Genomic DNA, 20594 nt, shown 5'->3' with positions numbered 1-20594 from the left:
CGGTATTCACGTTTGTTGTGTCGACAACAATAATCACAACTGATCCCCACAGGTTGAACTCCTCTAACACATCCTGGAGTCCTTCTGCGATTGTTTAAGCTTTGCAATCTTTCAATTTTAGCGAAGTCTACTTAATTTTTTTAGATTCATTCTTGAGTACCACGGCCTAATATTCAAAGCCCTCAATGTGTTTGCCGTCAAAGTGTATGCTCCACTTCTCCAGATGAAGCGTGCTAACCAAGTGTTTCTTCACTTGAGCAGCTCTCGTTTAGATAGCCTTGTGGGTTGCTGATTGACATGGGGTTGGGATTTCAATGCCCTCATCAGAAAACTGGCGGCATACCACTGCTGCTCCGTGGGACAACAGCTTTGAGCATGTAACAAGACGTCTTGCAATACCTGTTGGGTTATGCTTCCTTTTGCTCATTGATGCTGCATTGTCATTTTCCCAAGGCCTGTCTGTACTATTCTCGGATGAGTCCGTGCTACTTTTGGAACAATCAGATAGCGCTAAGCTGGTAAGTGTGGACACAGCCGCTTCCTTTGCCCTTCTTTGCCTGGATGGGTGGATGGTATTGGCATTAGTAGGTTTGCCAGTCGAATAACCAACGTGACTTTTGCTACCAATTTGCAGTTTGTAAAGGTTCTCATCCTCTTTGCACAACCATTCGCCTTTCATCTTGGTCATGTCAAACAGTTCATTCAATGAATCACAGTTTTTTTTTCTTCTGCAGCGCTTGAAGCCTTTCAGAAGTTTTGCTAGTTTTGCACAAATGGCTTGATGCTTGATCAGATACTTGCGGGAAGTTCAGCGTTTTGCTCTATAGGTCTTTAAGCTCTACAACAATTAAACCGATCCTCTCTCTCCGTTCTTTGGCTGTAGATTCAAGAAATTTGAAGCGTTCAATGACGTGATGTTCAGGGGCATGCGACTCCGTTTGCTCAAGGATGCTTCATAAATAGCCACGTTGCTTCTTCTTGATGGGGCTTGAAGCTGGACTAAGTTATTTGTCCAGGTTTCCTTGTTCTTCTCCGTGTTAGAAGAGCTCTTCTTGAACGACATGTTGTCTTCTACTCAGCAACTGAAATAGGAAAGGCCTTAACGTCAATATTAACTACGTCACAAATTATAGAAACTGTTATTAAGTTTTCAATTGAACTGTTATTGTTAATATATTTTATTTCAAAAGAAGAAAATAGTGGTTATTAAAAATGAAAAAGGCAGACCCTAATAAAATATTATATGCTCAATTATAATTTGCGAAAAAGTTAAATGTAAGTTACCAAATAATACAAGGATCTCTTTATACTTAAAATGTAGAGAGTGCGCAATAATTAAAATAAAGCAATAACAATGTTGACACCAAATTAAGATAATTAAAACTCAACTACCCGATTTGAACACCTTGCTTATATACCAGTTTATAGCAGACTGCAAAACAGTTGAAGAAAATTTTAGAACTCTAAAGAAGCTTCCCGAACACTTACGTCACTGTGACGTCACTGTCCTGGCTCACGGCGCAAAGCCTTATACAATTATGGGGGTCCAAAATTAACTTTTTTTTAGATTTTTTGTAGTTTAACCACTTTTTCTTAATTCATTTTTATGCTGATTTCGAATTTTACAATGTTTTTATTTCATTATCAGTATTTAGCCTTCTACTTCAATTTTAATAAAAGTGATAATTTTGACAAAACAATTTACTGTTAAATTAAATGAAATTTATTATTATTTTCAAATATAAGCAATGTAAAACACATGGTAAATATTTTTTTTCATTTTATTTATAAAATATGTAATCACTATGCCTAGTTATAAATAACACAAAAAATTAGACACTGTACATCATCAAGATAGTCTAATATTAATAATAATTTGTTTCGACCTCTATTGAAAGTGCGAAATAACTTTGTGGAAGTCATCGTAGGTGATTGTGGATTGCTGTGATGACTTTCCAAGTAAAACCTTCAAATTAGTAGCATAATCTTCTATAGACATAAGACGGTGCTTTTTCATATTTTTATCAAAAAACATGATTTTAAATAAAGTTGATTTCCGCAGCAATGACTTACTTGTATCTCTAAAATAAATTACTTCATTCTTCAATCGCTTTTGGAATTTATCAGATCTTGTTCTTTTTCAATATATTCACTGATATCTGATCCACTAATAAATGGGCCGCCTTGTAGTTTTAAACAAGTTAAAATAGAATTTCTCCTGGACGCCTGATGTAAAGCTTGTTGTTCTTTTTTAGTTAAACCGCTTTGTCTTAGTTGAACCTGTCGCTGGTTCCAACTGTATTCTATACTTTCAACTTTTCTAACAATAGGATCCATTTACCGAAATAGTTCTAAATTATTTGAATCTTCATTTCTTAAATGGTTTGAATTTTTAAGAACATTACCAAGTGAAACTGTTGAAAGTGACGGTTTTGTTCGAAGTCAATTGCAATGAGTTCCACACTGACTATTTGTAACTATTTTATCAACTCCAATGACTCAATTAAAAACGTAATACTCATCAGGTAATCGATCATTGTTTCTTTCTCCAAACCCATAATGCTTTCCTCTTTGGTGTTGAAGAACTATAGCTAAACCTTGTCGAACTATATTTGCTAGAATAATGCAATCATCAAAGTTCTTTGATGCGTATTTTCGAACTACATCAACAACTTCTAAGCCATAATCTTCTTTAACGAGATTTTCAAAGTCTCTTTGATATTCCTTGAACACATGGCTCTTTAAATTCAAAGAATTGTCTATTTATGACATCATTAGATAAGATTGCATACATCTTGCTGAAGAATATTTGCAGTTTAGAATGCGTGGCTTTACCTTTAGTTTTACAGAAAAATGGTGAAATGACTTGCATTCCAAAAGCTGCTACCACGACTAAAGTAACTATAATGTAATCAAAATTCATAGAATCTTGGACTAAACAAGCAAGTTTATTTGTGTTATATTCATGTTGGTCTAAAAACTCCTTAAAGTTATCCCAGCCAAAGCAAACGATAGAAGAACATTTCGAAAGACATTCAAATCGAACATCTTTAAATTCAAAAAAATATATATATCTTTGCTTTTGCGCTGCATAAAAGTTTTAAATTCTTTATGATAATTCCATGGCTTTGAATAAAACTCGGGCCAAACAAGTTTAGTACCTATGATAGAAAGGTTAAGGATAACGTTTCCGTACTTTTGTTAATAGATATATCTAACAGAAAGCCTTTGAAAAGGTTATCCATATTCATTTCATTTTCAATTTGGTTTAGAACTTTTTCAATAGCTCTGTCAAAACCTAAAGCTGTATGTGAAGTGCAAAACAGTTGACCAGCAGGAATTTCTCTATCGAGTATATCAGCTGTGATTTTAGTAGTCCTATATTTTGAACAGCACTGTCAGTCATATGAACATCTACCTTCTGGTATATTTCTTCTGAGGTGTATTTTGAGGCTTCCTGTAACATTTCGAATGTTGTTTTTATTCCATTTGCAATATTTGCTGTAGCTTCTGAAGCAATTGCTAATGTAGACAACGGAAAATAATATTTTCGGTTAATATGTAAACCAGATGGTGCAAAGATCCCAACATGCTTTCGAGTGGTAGAGTCAGTTGCGTGAGTTATTATATCCCCACTATTTTTAGCTTGAACAACTCTGTCTGCAATCAAGCCAAGAGAATACGCGTGCATCTGTTTTAGTTTTTTATGTATGGCACTGCATGTTGGGAGTGTGTTAGAATCAATAAATGTGTTCTCAATAGCTTCACAATCATTTTTATCGTACATATATATACGGTCAGTTTAATCTGGAATTTTCCATTTTGTTTTAAAAATTCAATTGCCGATTACTTTTAGTGCAATTTGCATTTCCCTCATCAAGAATTTTTCTCCATCTAACTCTGCACATGCATGGTAGATATCACTTAAGACTAAGTTTTTGATTGTCGCACATTAGGTGAAACATAAGTATTGCGAGAACTATCTTCAAATATTAATTTTGAGTTTGATCTTGTCATGTATGGCAGTTTTGGTTCACTTACAACAACAAACATAACTCTCTTTTTTAATCGGTTCAGTGTCTTTTTCAAAGAACTGATATTCATTTTTTGTTAATTCTTTTTCAAGAAATTCATCTTCGTCTTCAAATTCACTTAACTCGCTGTCATCATTATCAACGTACATTGTCTGATAAACTGGCGTTTCATTTCTTATTTTTTTCTTCATTTTTTTTGTCATTAATAACTTTTTGATGGAAAGTTTTATCAACATTTTGATATGTAAAATTTCTGTTACCGCGAATGTTTACTAGATACGAGTAGTCTTCAGCATTCATTAAAATACCGAAAAACTTCTCTAGCTTTTCATGACGTTGAGGATTGAAGCAGAAAATGTCAAAAAGTTTTTTAAGGGATTCGTTCATAAATGTACATCTACTTATTTAATCACGTTGCTTGGTTTTGTCATCACCTTTTAAATAGCAATATTCATTGATTTCACTTTGAAGACGTTTTAAAATGGCCTGATATGATATTGTGTAGATATTACGCTCTGTCCAATGAATTTCTACTAACTTTGCAACTCTTCGACAAGCACTTTTAAAAGATAATTTATTGTTGACTTCGATAAAGACAAGTAAAAAACATCTCTAAAAGTAAAGGCAACTTTGTATGATAAAATTTATCAACCACAGGGAGACTTTCTAAAGGAGTTTGTTTATTTTGATTTAAAACTATTTTACTATTACGTCTTGTTACAATTTTTTTCGTTTTAATTGATATCTAAATTTAGTTAACAATAATAGAAGCAAAGTATTCTCTAGCAAAGTAAAACAAAAGCTATTTTTTAAGTATATATTAATTTTCCGTTTAAACAAAAACATATATTACATATTTTTTAAAAACGCAACTATTATTCATTTTAATTCAAATTTATCCAATCAAAATTTAAATTTCACAAATTTTAACATAAAGTTGCGTAACTTTATACGCAAAATAACTGCTGCAAAGATTTTTCTTTTATGCTTTTTATTTTTTTTTTGTATCTCTAAAAATGTTTACATAGAAGGCCAACCACAACAAAATAGAAAAAACTGAAATGTTTTTCAAACAGAATAACTAGTTAAACAAAAAATATAGAATTTTGGACCCCCTCCTTAATACAATATTCTGGAAAATTCTACACATTTCTCTGCTATATAAATTATTGCACAAGTCGGCTTCATGATTTTTGTTATATACAGTATATATACATACAGTATATATATGTAATTGTATTAAATATATATATATATATATATATATATATATATATATATATATATATATATATATATATATATATATATATATACTGCATGTATATACAGTATATATATATATATATATATATATATATATATAATATATATATATATATATATATATATATATATATATATATATATATATATTTAATACAATTACATAAAATGCTTAAATGTCTACATAAATAACATTTCAAAGTGGTTTGTGAGTAACCTTTTTCAATATTTTAATGGAATAAACGTCATTTTAGTCATTAATAGGCAAAAGTTCATTCATTACAGGAAATAATGTTTGAGAAAAAAAATCAAGAAGAAAAAAATCATCACCCTAATACATATAATATATATATATATATATATATATATATATATATATATATATATATATATATATATATATATACATATATATATATATATATATATATATATATACATATATATATATATATATATATATATATATATATATATATATATATATATATATATACATATATATATATATATATATATATATATATATATATATATATATACATATATATATACATATATATATATATATATATATATATATATATATATATATATATATATATATATATATATATATATATATAAATATACAAAGATGTCGCTGAGTTTGGTGTCACCCCTCTATACTAAAAAACTGAAAAAAGTCCTCTATATTTAGAAATTTCTAAAAAAGAAAAAAAAAAAACTCTAGCATATTTTTATTTTTTCATTTATTTTAGATGCCCCAAGAAATCTATAAGGTCTTATCACAGAGCACCGCGGAAGAGACTTTGAAAGGAAAATTACGCCTCCTTCCTTACTGATGTTATAAAACTTGCCCAGAGGTGGAGTTGAACCACAGATCTCTCGCTTCTGAGGCAAGCGTGCTAACCACTGCACAATGGCTGCTCGATTTACGGCTGCATATTTGCACGGGGGAATAAAATAAATTTATTTATCATTACATCACCGGTTTGTGGCTATCAGTAAACGTAAGTAAACCATAAACAATATCGTGTTAGGGTTGCAATATAACAAGTCATTTTAGTAAATTACATTAACATTTCCGTCATTTCGGAACAAGTAACACAATTATGTTTTGATAAAGTTTTAAATAGTTACCATAAATATGTAAATTGAAAAGTTTGATCCACAAATAAACAATTTAATATCACTAAAGATATCGTTCAATAGTCATTAACTGAATACAAACAATTATGCACAAACGATCGAGAAATTCCAAGTTTGATTACCACGTCACTGGTAATACAGCGCTCAACTTGTTTCTCCGCGCAGCGGCCTTGTTCGTCAAGGTTAGCGTTTCGGAGTTATAGAGTTGATAAAGTGTTGTAACCACAACTAAAGTTGCCTCCTCGACTGCGGTGACCTTCATGGCCTTGGTAAGGTGAATTAAAATTAAAAAAAAAGCAAAAAAAAAAAACAAAAACGGAAAGTTAATATTTTCATAAATGACAAACCGATCATGTGCCATGATCGAAAATCACCAATCTGAAAACAGTCATACCGTCATATCAGTATAATAACTTCATTGACTTGCACATGTTATTTTACAATTCTATTGTAAATTAATCGAGTTGGTCGCTAAAAGATTACAACAACAATTCCTATATGTAACAACATCTGGTTGATATAATGCGTTGATAGTTTTTTTTTTGCAGATGCAGTTACATCGGAAATAATTTCTATATGTAACAAAATCTGGTTAAAATTTAATGCGTTTTAAGTTAATATTTTTTCCCAGATGTAGTTATGATGTTAAGTTAATATTTCTTCCCAGATGTAGTTTCCGAGATGTACATATGAAAAAATTACTCTATGTAACTTCATCTGGTTAAAATAATGCATTATTAGTTATTATTTTTAAAAATCCACAGATGTAGTTGCACAGATGTAACACTTTGATAATTTAAAAGATGTAACTACATCTGTAATATTCATTTAATTTTTGCACAGATGTTATTAGAAATGAATGAAATTTTAGATGTTGTTGGACAGATGTTATTATACATCATTATATTTACAGATGTTGTTTGACAGATGTTATTAGACATGGTTAAAACTGATGTTATTACCCTGACCCTTCTTTAGGATGATCCAAAGTAAGATTTTGACTTTTTAATAAAATGCAGACTATCGAACTTATTATCTTTCCATACTAATTTTATAACTTTCCTGTGTTTTATTGAGTTTTCAAAATTATATTTTGAATCATCCTAAAGAACGTTAACCTTCCGCAAAACTAATTAAAAATTTACCGAACCAAAGTAGGTCTATTATTTACGCTTACCGAATTTGTTTTTATTTTTATATTTTGCCGCATTATTAAATGAAACAAATTTGGCTTGCGTAATAGAACATGATACAGATTCAAATCTTTTAGTTAAAGCTTTTAGTTAAAAAGCAAAAATTAGACTGGGAAAAGTAGGTTTCGATACTATAAAAGCGATAATATACAATAAAATCAACTTTAAATATATCCACTTTGCTATGTTTTGTGCATTTATTATTCAAATTGAGGAAGAGGAGCTTTATTATTCAAATTGAGGAGATTTATTATTCAAATTGAGGTAAGTAAAGATCTCTAAATAACAAAAAAAAAATTTATATATATATCGTTAATGCTCAGCTGTTCAACTTTAATAGATTTTAAATAAAAATAAATAAATAAAACACTTTCTGGTTAAAAAATTCATATATAATCATATAAACATTATGCAAGTAGCAAATAGTGTAAATTGTGTCTTTTTTTTTAATTAACTTTTTGTACTCTGCTATCATACATAACTGTTTTGTATATGTCAGTATTGTACTATTCCTGACACAGCTTTCTACTAATAATTTTTTTATACACAATATCATCTAAATCATCAAGTTGCTTAGTTCAAAAAAAAAAATTTTTATAATTTGAAAAACCAAACCATCTAAATTTGAAGCAAATATGTTTAAACTTACTCACAAAAAATTTCTTGCCTAGCCCTTAAAACACAAGTTTGGAAAAAAAAGGACCCAAATATGACCAAAAGCGAATTACTTTAAGTGTTGAAGTAAAGGCTAGCATAAATATTTATAATAAATTTTTTTTTCAGGGTTTAGATAAATATCTGAATTTTTGATTTAAAAAGTATTTTTTTTTCTTTCTTCTTAAAAAATAGTATAATTTACATTTTAAATTGGCTAAAAAATGTTTATTACATGGTGTGGCGTTGTTTTTATAACCTTTTCAACAATTAAATTCAAACCTTGTTATTTAGATTCATAATACAGTTAATGTATATATTCAAAATAAGAATAGAATTACTCATTTTATGTATGTTTAATACCATTACCTAACAAAAGAATATATAACTTATAACTACAATAATTTTAATTTTATAAGAAGCAATATGAAGCACAAATTCAGATATAATGTTTTGTATATATCATTTAACAAATGAAGTAAAACTATATACAGTATAGCAAATATTTAAAAAATATGTTTCCGGCTTTTATACTTTGCCATAAATATGTATAAAGAAACAAAAAGTGCAAGTTTGAAAACAAATTTAAGTTAAGATCTGATAAAAAAAAAATTGTTTATTATTAAAGCAGCTAAACCAGAAGTTACAAGCAGGGATGCGGAGTCCCAAAAGGACTCCGGCTTTATATCTCTACTTTTTCCAAGTCTCCAGTAGTGTCCAGAAGCTTTAAACATGTTTATTGACTTATTATCTGCTATAATAAAAAAATTCACGAGATTTAATGACTTGAAACTTATTATTTTTAAGCCCGGAGTCCTGGAGTCTTGGAGTCCTTGCCGCCATTATACCTAAGGACTCCGGGCTCAAAAAACGATTGTTCCTCTAACCTAAAAGTCTTACTTTTTTTCCTATTAGTAGTCCATAAACTTATTTATATTTTTAGACCTCCTGGATACCAAAAACTAGGATAAAGTAATCTTTTTGTGACTTTTAAATCTGGAGTCCTTTTTGGGACTCCGCATCCCTGGTTACAGGTAATTTCTAGTTTGTAATAAACTTGAACAATTTAATGTATATTATATATTCATGATAGATCTAAATTATCTCAATAAAATATAATGAACATAAACAAATATGCATATAGATATTCAACTTCCAACAGGCATGGATATTCTACAACATCTAGCATACCTGCAATCTATACTGTCTAAAACCACCAAAAAAATCAGTTTGGTTACATTCGCTCTGTAAAAATTTTGAAAGATGTGAAAATTTGGATTGTAACTGTGTTTTAGCTAAGATTAAAAAACCCTGGATAAAAGCAGGATTTGAATTAGTTAGTGACACTATTCAAAAATTTTAATAAACTTGACAAGCAGTATTCTAATTTAAAAAAAAGCGAAAAAAGAGGCTCTTCTAAAGATTTAACATGTCAGAAAAACTTCAAGAATTACTTTTAAAAGGTTTTTTGGATATGCAAGCCAGATTTGAAGAACATTATTAGGACTGACAAAAAAAGATCTGACAAGGATAAGCTTGAAAACTTGATGTTTTTGGAAGATCAAGAAGGAGAAAGAAAGTTTATTCTTAGGACAGAAATTTAGTAGAAAGGTAAAACTTAAAAATTAAAAGTATTAGGTGATATTTTTCTTATAAAACATTTTGTTATAGTTAATATTATTTTATGCTTGTAGAGAGCAGAGAGTAACAGAAATAAAAATAGAACGAAGGATGTGCAATCAACAAAATCTAATTATAAAATTGAACTCAATTCTGGTTTGAGTTCTGATTAATCTTATGATTCTGATTTTGAGCCTAGTAACTATTATCAAAAAGAATCATCTCAATCTAACTGTACAGTAACTGCAGAAATTCCAATAGATGTGTATGCTGGGAACGTTGCCCTAATGGCTACATTAAATGATGTTTCGCCAAAAGTTTTGCAAAAAGCAAGAAAGTGCCATTTTAACTGAAGCTGGTGTTGAACTTACAGATATACATTGCAGTAAATTAACAGCCTTTAGAAAGATGAAATTAGCAAATGAAAATATGTCAACCTTAGCAAAAGAGGATGTAAAAAATGCAATAGAAGCTTCTCCTTATCCATGTGTTATACATTTTGATGGAAAAACTCTTCATGAAATTAATGCAGGAAAAAAGTTTAAGATTGGCTGGCAGTTCTTGTGAACATGAGGGTGAGACGCACCTACTAGGTGTTCCTCCTTTAACTTCTTTTTCTGGTGAGGATCAATATACAAGTATTATGAACCTACTAAAGGAATATAAACTTGAATCAAAGTAGGAGGTCTTTGTTTTGATGCAACTGCAAACAATACCGGGATCAAAAATGGTTCAATCATAAAGATATCCAACGATTTAAATACATATCTTTTAAAATTAACATGCAGACATCACATAACAGAATTAAGAATGGTGTATTTTTGGAAACACACAACAAATGAGTTGACTACAGGACCAGAAAACTTATTGTTTCAAAAATTTAAGAGCCTATTTGAACATTCTAATTTTGGTTATGCCCCAAGTGAATTGGAAGGAGGTTAGTGGTAATATAAGTGAAAAGGCTGCTGAAGATTCTATGAATTTTTGCTAAGCATATATAGAAAGAATGGGTATAGCAGGAAAAGAAAAGCGTGAAGACAAAAGAGAGTTGGCTGAATTAGTTGTGACTTATTTATTACCTTCTATTTGTAAAATCAGAAAACTGGAGCTATCCATCATGCCCGTTTTCTTGGTAAAGCAATATACTATGTGAAAATACAGCTTTTCTCAACTTGACTTGTACAAACAACAATCTCAAAAAAGAAATCAAGCTTATCGCAGAGTTTGTGGTCTGTTTTTATGCCAAGTGGTATTTAGAATTGAGTAGTGTGTCCAAGGCCCCTACCTTAGATATTAAAGCTATCCATCAGATGCATCAATTTAGAAATATTTGTTGGAATCCAAAAGCAGTTGATGCTGTGCTTGATTCCCTTTACAAGCACACTTGGTATATATACAACCCTCGGAATTAGGAAAAATGAGGTCGGCAATAGTTTGCCGACTTGAATCTTTTAGAGGTTAGCATCAGGTCGGCAAAAATTATTTGATACAAATGTCTTACCATAAAACATAGAAACGAGGTCGGCAATTTTTTGCCGACCTTAAACACTTTCAGGTCGGCAGTTAGGTCGACATTGCCGAATGCCGACCCTAATTCCGAGGGTTGTATATATATATATATATATATATATATATATATATATATATATATATATATATATATATATATATATATATATATATATATATATATATATATATATATAATATATATATATATATAAAGAAAGACATCAGAAAGGAGAAAAAGATGCTTGTACTGAGAAAGATCCACCAAACTTAGCCCCTTTGATAGAAGAGTTTTCTTACCTTATGTTGAGTTTTAGTGGTTTAACTGAAAAAAGAATAAAAGACTGGCTTTCACTTCCACCACAATACTGGCACACACAGTCTTCGTTTAAAATTTTTGAAAATTATGCTAGTAGCCTTATTGTTGTCAATGACCATTTGGAAAGAGCCGTCGGCATGATGCAGCAATATGTCCATCGTTACAACAACGAAGAGGAAAAACAGAACAGATTGATATCAGTTGACAGAGTTCGCTCTGCTTTCAGGATTTCTAGGAAATGCTCCACCAGTCTTACCAAAAAAGATTATCTGATAGTCTTTCCTCCTTAGCGAAGAAAAAAACACACACACAAAAAAAGGATTAATTAGATAAACTATAGAAGAAACTTCTACAAAATATTTTTAAATATTTAAAATATTTTTTTTTTGATTTAATGAGTAATATTGAATTGTGATATGCACAAACCAGGTATGTTGCAAAATCAACATTTGAAAAATAAATAAAATATAAAATTTATTGAATATATACATTTGCAAACTGTATTATGAATCTTAATACAAAGTTTGAATTTAATTGTTGAAAAGGTTATAAAAACAATGCTGCACCACATAATAAATGTTTTTTAGCCGATTTAAAATGTAAATACTGTTTTTTGAGAAGAAAGAAAAAAATCATACTTTTTAAATCAAAAATACAGATATTTATCTAAACCCTGAAAAAAAAAAGTATTATAAATATTTATGATAGCCTTGCCCTCAAGACACTTAATCTGTTTTTGGTCTTTTTTGGGTCCTTTTTGTTCCAAACTTGTGTTTTAAGGGCAAGGCAAGAAATTTTTTGTGAGTAAGTTTAAACATATTTGATTAAAATCTAGACGGTTTGGTTTTTCAAATTCTAAAATTATTTTTTTTCTGAGCTTGCATAATAAACAGCCTTCTGAGAACGAAGATAAAAAAAAAGAAAAAAGAAAGTTAGGAAGAAGGCCTAACTTTCTTTTTTCTTTTTTTTATCAATTTTTTGCTATTTTGAAGTCTGCTTTTAAGAAATTACAGCTCTAACTTGAGTATGCTGTTAGCAGTTCTTAATAACTCCTTCTTTTTCAAAATGCTTCCTGAATAAACTTCAGCCATTCTTAGGCTATTACAATACTAACAGTGTTAATATTACAATACTAACAGTGTTAATACTACAATACTAACAGTGTTAATACTACAATATTAACAGTGTTAATATTACAATATTAACACTGTTAATATTACAATATTAACACTGTTAATATTACAATATTAACACTGTTAATATTACAATATTAACACTGTTAATATTACAATATTAACACTGTTAATATTACAATATTAACACTGTTAATATTACAATATTAACACTGTTAATATTACAATATTAACACTGTTAATATTACAATATTAACACTGTTAATATTACAATATTAACACTGTTAATATTACAATATTAACACTGTTAATATTACAATATTAACACTGTTAATAGTACAATATTAACACTGTTAATATTACAATATTAACACTGTTAATATTACAATATTAACACTGTTAATATTACAATATTAACACTGTTAATATTACAATATTAACACTGTTAATATTACAATATTAACACTGTTAATATTACAATATAACACTGTTAATATTACAATATTAACACTGTTAATATTACAATATTAACACTGTTAATATTACAATATTAACACTGTTAATATTACAATATTAAAACTGTTAATATTACAATATTAACACTGTTAATATTACAATATTAACACTGTTAATATTACAATATTAACACTGTTAATATTACACTATTAACACTGTTAATATTACAATATTAACACTGTTAATATTACAATCTTAACACTGTTAATATTACAATATTAACACTGTTAATATTACAATATTAACACTGTTAATATTACAATATTAACACTGTTAATATTACAATATTAACACTGTTAATATTACAATATTAACACTGTTAATATTACAATATTAACACTGTTAATATTACAATATTAACACTGTTAATATTACAATATTAACACTGTTAATATTACAATATTAACACTGTTAATATTACAATATTAACACTGTTAATATTACAATATTAACACTGTTAATATTACAATATTAACACTGTTAATATTACAATATTAACACTGTTAATATTACAATATTAACACTGTTAATATTACAATATTAACACTGTTAATATTACAATATTAACACTGTTAATATTACAGTATTAACACTGTTAATATTACAGTATTAACACTGTTAATATTACAGTATTAACACTGTTAATATTACAGTATTAACACTGTTAATATTACAGTATTAACACTGTTAATATTACAGTATTAACACTGTTAATATTACAGTATTAACACTGTTAATATTACAGTATTAACACTGTTAATATTACAGTATTAACACTGTTAATATTACAGTATTAACACTGTTAATATTACAGTATTAACACTGTTAATATTACAGTATTAACACTGTTAATATTACAGTATTAACACTGTTAATATTACAATATTAACACTGTTAATATTACAGTATTAACACTGTTAATATTACAATATTAACAGTGTTTTGTTATGTATGTAGATGTAAAATTTTCTTTACCTGGGTAAAGAAAATTTTACATCTACATACAGATTTAAAATTTTCCATGTAGTTATTAGGAGTATAAATTAAAAGGAATAGGAACATTGCAAAAACGTGATATTTAAAATAATGTAGCAGAAATTAATGGTATAAATGTTGGTTTGACATAAATATTTAAAGAGATGCAGTTAGGTAAAAAAAAATTAATTTTTGTTAATTTTCAGAGACTTGATTTTTTAGGACAAGTCATTTTATTCTATAATTATAACAGGAATAGTAATGGTAAAAAGAATAAAATTATAAGTTTCGAAATTCTAGGGAAATGGAACAGTTTAGAAAATTGATTTTAAAATATCATGAAAAAGTTTTGCATCACTTTTATAATCAACAATCTTGTACATTTTATAAATTTTGTTAGTGAGCTACATTTTTCAGGCATATATTGTTTTATTTTTTTTTTAATTATATCACTTGTTTTGTTTGTTTTTTAACAAGGAAAAAATAGTGGCTCAGCAATATTAGTGAGAATCTTGATCTGTGTATTAATCGAACAAATGTATTGCAAGTGTATGGCAATGTTTCGCAAGTTTATATAATGTGACACGAGAAAGGTTAGTCATTTCTACAAATATAATAAGTGCTACAAGCTGTTTGTACTTTTATTCTCTACTTTTATTTTCTATTCTCAATGAGGGGTTGCTAGAGTTTATTTTTTCCAAATAGCTTATTTTTACCAAATAGCTTATTTATTATATTCTGCAGCATAATGAATCAGCCATTGAAAATTGTTTAGATTGTTTGGTGGCAGTTGAGTTATTCTACCTTTTAAGTTGCCAATTAGATCGACGCTGAACCAGAGCCATTTTCAACCATGATGATAAGCATCAGTCACAAGTTTTGAAGAATTTTTTATCAGCAAAAAAATGCAACTGAGTTTTCAAATAATATTTCAAAATTAGTCAATATTATTATTAGTTTGATACAACAAAGGTACAAACAACTAAAACAACAGAAGATATGAAGAAAAAAAAATTTTTAATCACAAAAACTTTACCAATGGTGGTACTGTTACATTTCTTAATACAGCTTCAATAATTGATACTTCCAAAAAGGCACTAATTAAAAAAATATACAAAATTTAGATAATTTAAAAATGTTTGACATTTACCATTACCATAGAAATAAAATAAACTGAACATTTTATTGAAATATTTTTTTTTGGGGGGTTAAAGCTGAAACCAAATAACTAAAACTACTTAAACATTTAAGTACTGTTATGTATGCTTACAAACAGATGTTTAGTTTTTATCTTTAATTACATGAAATCGTTAAAGCATCTTTGACAATGTAAATAATCCTGTGAAGTTTACTATTATTTATGACTGACATTGTAAATGTTGTATTTAAGAATTATGGATTAAGTAAAATACGTGTTGTATTATGAAAAAATATATTTAAAAAACATGTTTAAAAATTTTGATGTTGTAAAAGTATCTTTTTTGTTTTTGTTGACCCTTTGGCCATTCTCAGAAAACTTTATGTGAACCTACAGAGAGTTCGATGTATATGTAGGGTTATTTCGGATAAAGCGAGCCGGTTGCCTAAATATTGCAATTTTACGAAATCAAATGCTTTCGATATATAACAATTTATTTAATATTAGTTATTCATTTTAAAGTCTAATGAATATTTTAAAAACAGTTGCTAAGCAATTATTTTCGCGGTGGTATAATTATAATCATTAGAGTAGTAACAAAACGTTTTTTCGCTTTAAGACCTTATATTTTGTTTAGCTTCAATTAAGAAAAGTGAGTATTTCATATTTGACACTATTTATAGTAAATATGATTGTAATATTAGTAATATGAGAAACTATTTCAAAAAATACAGTGTTGATATGTATTTGAGCGATGATAAAGTTTTTTAATCGAATTTTCAACCTGGCTCGGTTTTGCATAACTGTTAGATAAACCGAGCCAAGGGCATTCAGGTAAACCGAGCCATTGGCTCACTTTTCCAAAAATTGCAATAATAAATAAATGCAAAAAACATTATAAATTTTTTTGCTTTTTGACCCACATGAATTGTTAATTTATTGAAATTTTTTATGATATTTTTACAGAATGGTACGTTATCAACCGATCACGGCCCGAAGAAGCCAAAAATCTCAAGGAAAACAAAAATTGTCCGAGCAGGTACCGGCAATTCGAGGACAACATCGAAGTCCAAAAAAACTGCCGAGGCCTCAAAGTCATGCAGGCACAAAACTAAATTTATGGCAAAAAGGAAATATGGCTGGTGCTATGGAAGAATACAGAAAACAAGAAGAAAAACCTTCAACTGAACGGTTGTCAATACGGCTGATAGCGAGAGCGTGGAATGTGCCATATGAAACTTTGAGGAGCAGATTGTCAGGAAAAGTGAGCAAAGTGGAAAGTGCTTCTGGGAGACCCACAATTCTTTCACAACAAAGTGAAGAAGAATTAGCAGAGACTGTAAGAAAAATGGCATGAGCAGGGTTTCCTTTGTCGCGCAAAGATATTCGAGAAATTGCATATGCTTATTCTGATGCTAAAGGAATAAAAGGATTTTCAGAATCAAAAAAAATTGCCGGTTATTACTGGTTTCAGGGATTTTTGAACAGATTTCCTGATATAAGCACAAAAAAGGCAGAGAATCTGTCTGCAGCAAGAGCAATGGGTATGAACAAAACTCAGGTTATGAAATGGTTTGATTTGTATGAAGACTTAGTGCAAAGACTGGATATAAAAGACAGTCCTAGGCACATTTGGAATGTGGACGAGACAGGTGTGATGAATATTCACAAGGCAGAAGAAGCTGTGGCAATTGTTGGTGAACCTGCTTATAATCTTACTGCATTAGAAAGAGGGGAGACATCTACTGTCTTGGCAGCATAAAATGCATTTGGCGATATTATACCACCTATGATCATTCATAAAGAAAAAACTGTTGGCAAAGGCTGGAAAGATGGTGCTCCTTTTGGTGCTATTGTAAAAGCAAGTGATAGTGGCTGGATAAATAAAGACTTGTTTGTGGAATTTGGACAGTTATTTGTCAACAATTTACATCGATTAGGACTATTAAACGGTCGACCTCATCTTTTAATTATGAACAATCACTATTCACATGTGTTTAACCTTGAATTTTTAAACCTAATGAAAGCAAACAATATTCATGTATTTGCATTACCAAGCCATACTACTCATTTATCTGCAGCTTTAGCAGTATTATTTTTATTAGACTTGTCGCTGACATTTTTATATTGCTTTTGTTCTTTAAATTTTTTGCATTGTATGCATTTGAGGTTAATGTTTGCAAACTTTTAATACCAGTTTACTATATCGTAGGTAATAAAGTTAATATTAATATAATAAATATTATTTGTAATAATACTTCCAATTTTGTAAATTTTTGTCTGAAATAAAAGCTAAATGGCTCACTTTAGAATAATCATATAAGCTATTGGCTCGCTTTACCAATAATGGTGGCTCACTTTATAAATTTGTCAATATAAAGCGAGCCTTTCCTATGTATCATATATAGTTTACTTGGCTCACTTTATATTAGTGTGGCTCACTTTACATTATATCATAGTTTAGGTATCTGTTATAGAGTTTTCTAGTACAAGAAGTATTAAGATATCTCACATAGTTATTAATACACACTGATTTTAGTTTTATTGGCTCGCTTTATCCGAAATGACCCTAATGTTACATTCTTTATTATTTTATCAATTGGTAATTAAGAAGCCCTTCTTGACTAAACTACTGATAAAGTTTGCTTTTAAATCATGCCAAAGTCATAGTTACAATATAGTTTAAAGTTATCTTGTTTATCAATAATTTAGGTTCATTAATAAGATAAATTAACATGAACAAAATTGACAGTTTATTGGCTAAACGGTTCTTGTCATTGGAATCCGAAAAATTTTAATTTTAATATACAACATTTTCCTCGGAATCAAATATAAAATATTAAAATAACTAACCAATACTAAGTGAAGTTAAGTAGATGTCGGAATTAACTTTTGTTGAAAATGCTGTTATGTTCCAAAAAACCATCAAGATATAAATCTATAAATTGTTCGAAAGTAACCAAAAAATTAGGTTACTTTTTCGGATATAGCTGACCTCAATCAGTTTAGTCAGAAAAAATAGCCTTATTTTTTTGAGTTTTTATTTGCATTGATTTGAAATTACCATAGTTAAGTTACTTGTGTTTAGAAATGACAAATAGTCTAATTATAAAGTCCTATATTTATAAATTTTGTATTTTGTATAATATTTATAAATAGGTATTAAGATATATAAATTTCACTATTGAAGTCTTTGTATTGAGTTTATTTTAACCTAAATTTTCTTAAGCAAACTATAAAAAGCAGAATTTTTTGTGTTATTGTACAGATAAGAAACGTTGCGAAAACTTAAAAAAAAAAGATGTTTTTTGCAAAGCTCATACGCTCATATATAAGGTTGAATCAATGGTAAATCAACGTTTATTAAACGTGGTGGTTTTAACGTTGATCTAACGTTAGGTTTCAACATTGATTTGTGCTCTATTTTAACCCAAAGTTAACAATTTTTCAACACTATTTCAACGTTGATGAGCTTGCTTGGCTGTGTCATGTTTGGTTTACGCTCTGTTTTTGAGTCAATAGGTTATAAAATAGAGTTTACAAAGTTTCCAAACCAGTCAAGTCTATTAACTATAGTGACCAGAAGCATACTTTTTTAGGAGAGATAAAAACTTTTGTCTCTCCTAAAAAAGAAGAGACAAAGTTTTTTACCAATGTTATAACTTCAGAAGATCCGTGGTTTAACGCCCAAAGGTGGCGTTAACCCACAGATCTCTAGCTTCTGAAGCAAGCGCGCAAACCACTGCGCTACGGCTGCTCTTTCTATGTATATACATATATATACACACATACATATATATATATATATATATATATATATATATATATATATATATATATATATATATATATATATATATATATATATATATATATATTTATATATATATATTTAAATATATATATATGTAAATATATATATATATATATTTAAATATATATATATATGTAAATATACATATATATTTATATATATATATATATATATATATATATATATATATATATATATATATATATATATATACATATATATATGCATATATACATATACACTTCACCCCACAAAAAATTCTTTTTTTGAGGTACTTTACAAAAATGTTGTTTTTATCACACGCAAGCAATGTCTGCTATATAGAAGGGAAGAAATCTCATTGCTTACGTTAGATAACATTGATTAGGGACCTCTCCTAATTGTCATATTACTCCTGCGTCCCACTTTTCCCCACTCTTCTCTACAAACTACAGTAGAATTCCGTTAACTTGGACTCTGAACGGGTATATATTTATTGTCCGACTTAGCGTATGTTCGAATTAAGCATAGCTCTCGTTAAGTCGAACTTTTTAAAAATGTCCGACTTAATGAGATTTCGAGACTTATCAAATGTTTTTCGATATATAAATATTAGGTACATATATATAGAACAGTAAAATCTTATGTGAAATTTCTATTTTTGTGTATATAATAAATACTATAAACGAAAAAAGTCCGAAATTGATATTTGTTTCAGTAACTTGCACAATTCTTTTTCAAACAGCTTTGAAGCATTCAAAGCTGCTCTTCCATCATTACGCTGACGTAACTGATCAATTGAATTTTTTAATGCAGGGAAGTATTCTTCATCTTTGACTGGTACTCCTAATCGTTCCTTAAATCCTGCTTTGCGGAAGCAGTTAATAATAGTGAATATCTGAAACTTCATTCCAAGTATGAACAAGCATTTTTATAGCATCAAGTATGGAGATTGAAGGTATTTGGTTTCCGTTACCAATAGCATTTATGATCTTGTTAATTAAATTAGTTCGGTACTTACAATTCAACGGTCGAATGACTTCTTGATTTATCGGCTGCAAACATGAACCTCGATTCATCGGCTGCATTGTGTTTGGGGGGTAAAAGTAGTGTGACCGATTTAAGATTCTCAATATTTGGATAAGCGATGCAACTATCAATAATAAATGCTACCTTACGGCCTTCTAATGCAAACTTTATGTTGTTTTCTCTAACCCACTCCTCAAATAGTTCAGAGGTCATCTAGCCCCTTTTTTTGCGCACGATAACGACATGGAGTGCTTCTAATTCCT

The 20594-nt window shown here is 28.7% G+C and overlaps 1 long non-coding RNA gene across 1 annotated transcript; it reads left to right on the top strand.

Moving 5' to 3' along the window:
- Nucleotides 1-7666: 7666 nt before the first annotated feature.
- LOC136092130 (uncharacterized) lies at nucleotides 7667-15843 on the top strand. Its single transcript, XR_010644214.1, has 3 exons — nucleotides 7667-7909; nucleotides 14849-14964; nucleotides 15147-15843. It is a non-coding gene; the product is annotated as an uncharacterized LOC136092130 (long non-coding RNA).
- The last annotated feature ends 4751 nt before the right edge of the window (nucleotides 15844-20594 follow it).

The sequence above is a fragment of the Hydra vulgaris genome, chromosome 15 (genome assembly GCF_038396675.1).
Source record: "Hydra vulgaris chromosome 15, alternate assembly HydraT2T_AEP".
Classification (NCBI taxonomy): domain Eukaryota; kingdom Metazoa; phylum Cnidaria; class Hydrozoa; order Anthoathecata; family Hydridae; genus Hydra; species Hydra vulgaris.
The sequence above is the reverse complement of the archived record's forward strand: the minus strand, read 5'-3'. Positions and strand labels throughout refer to the sequence as shown.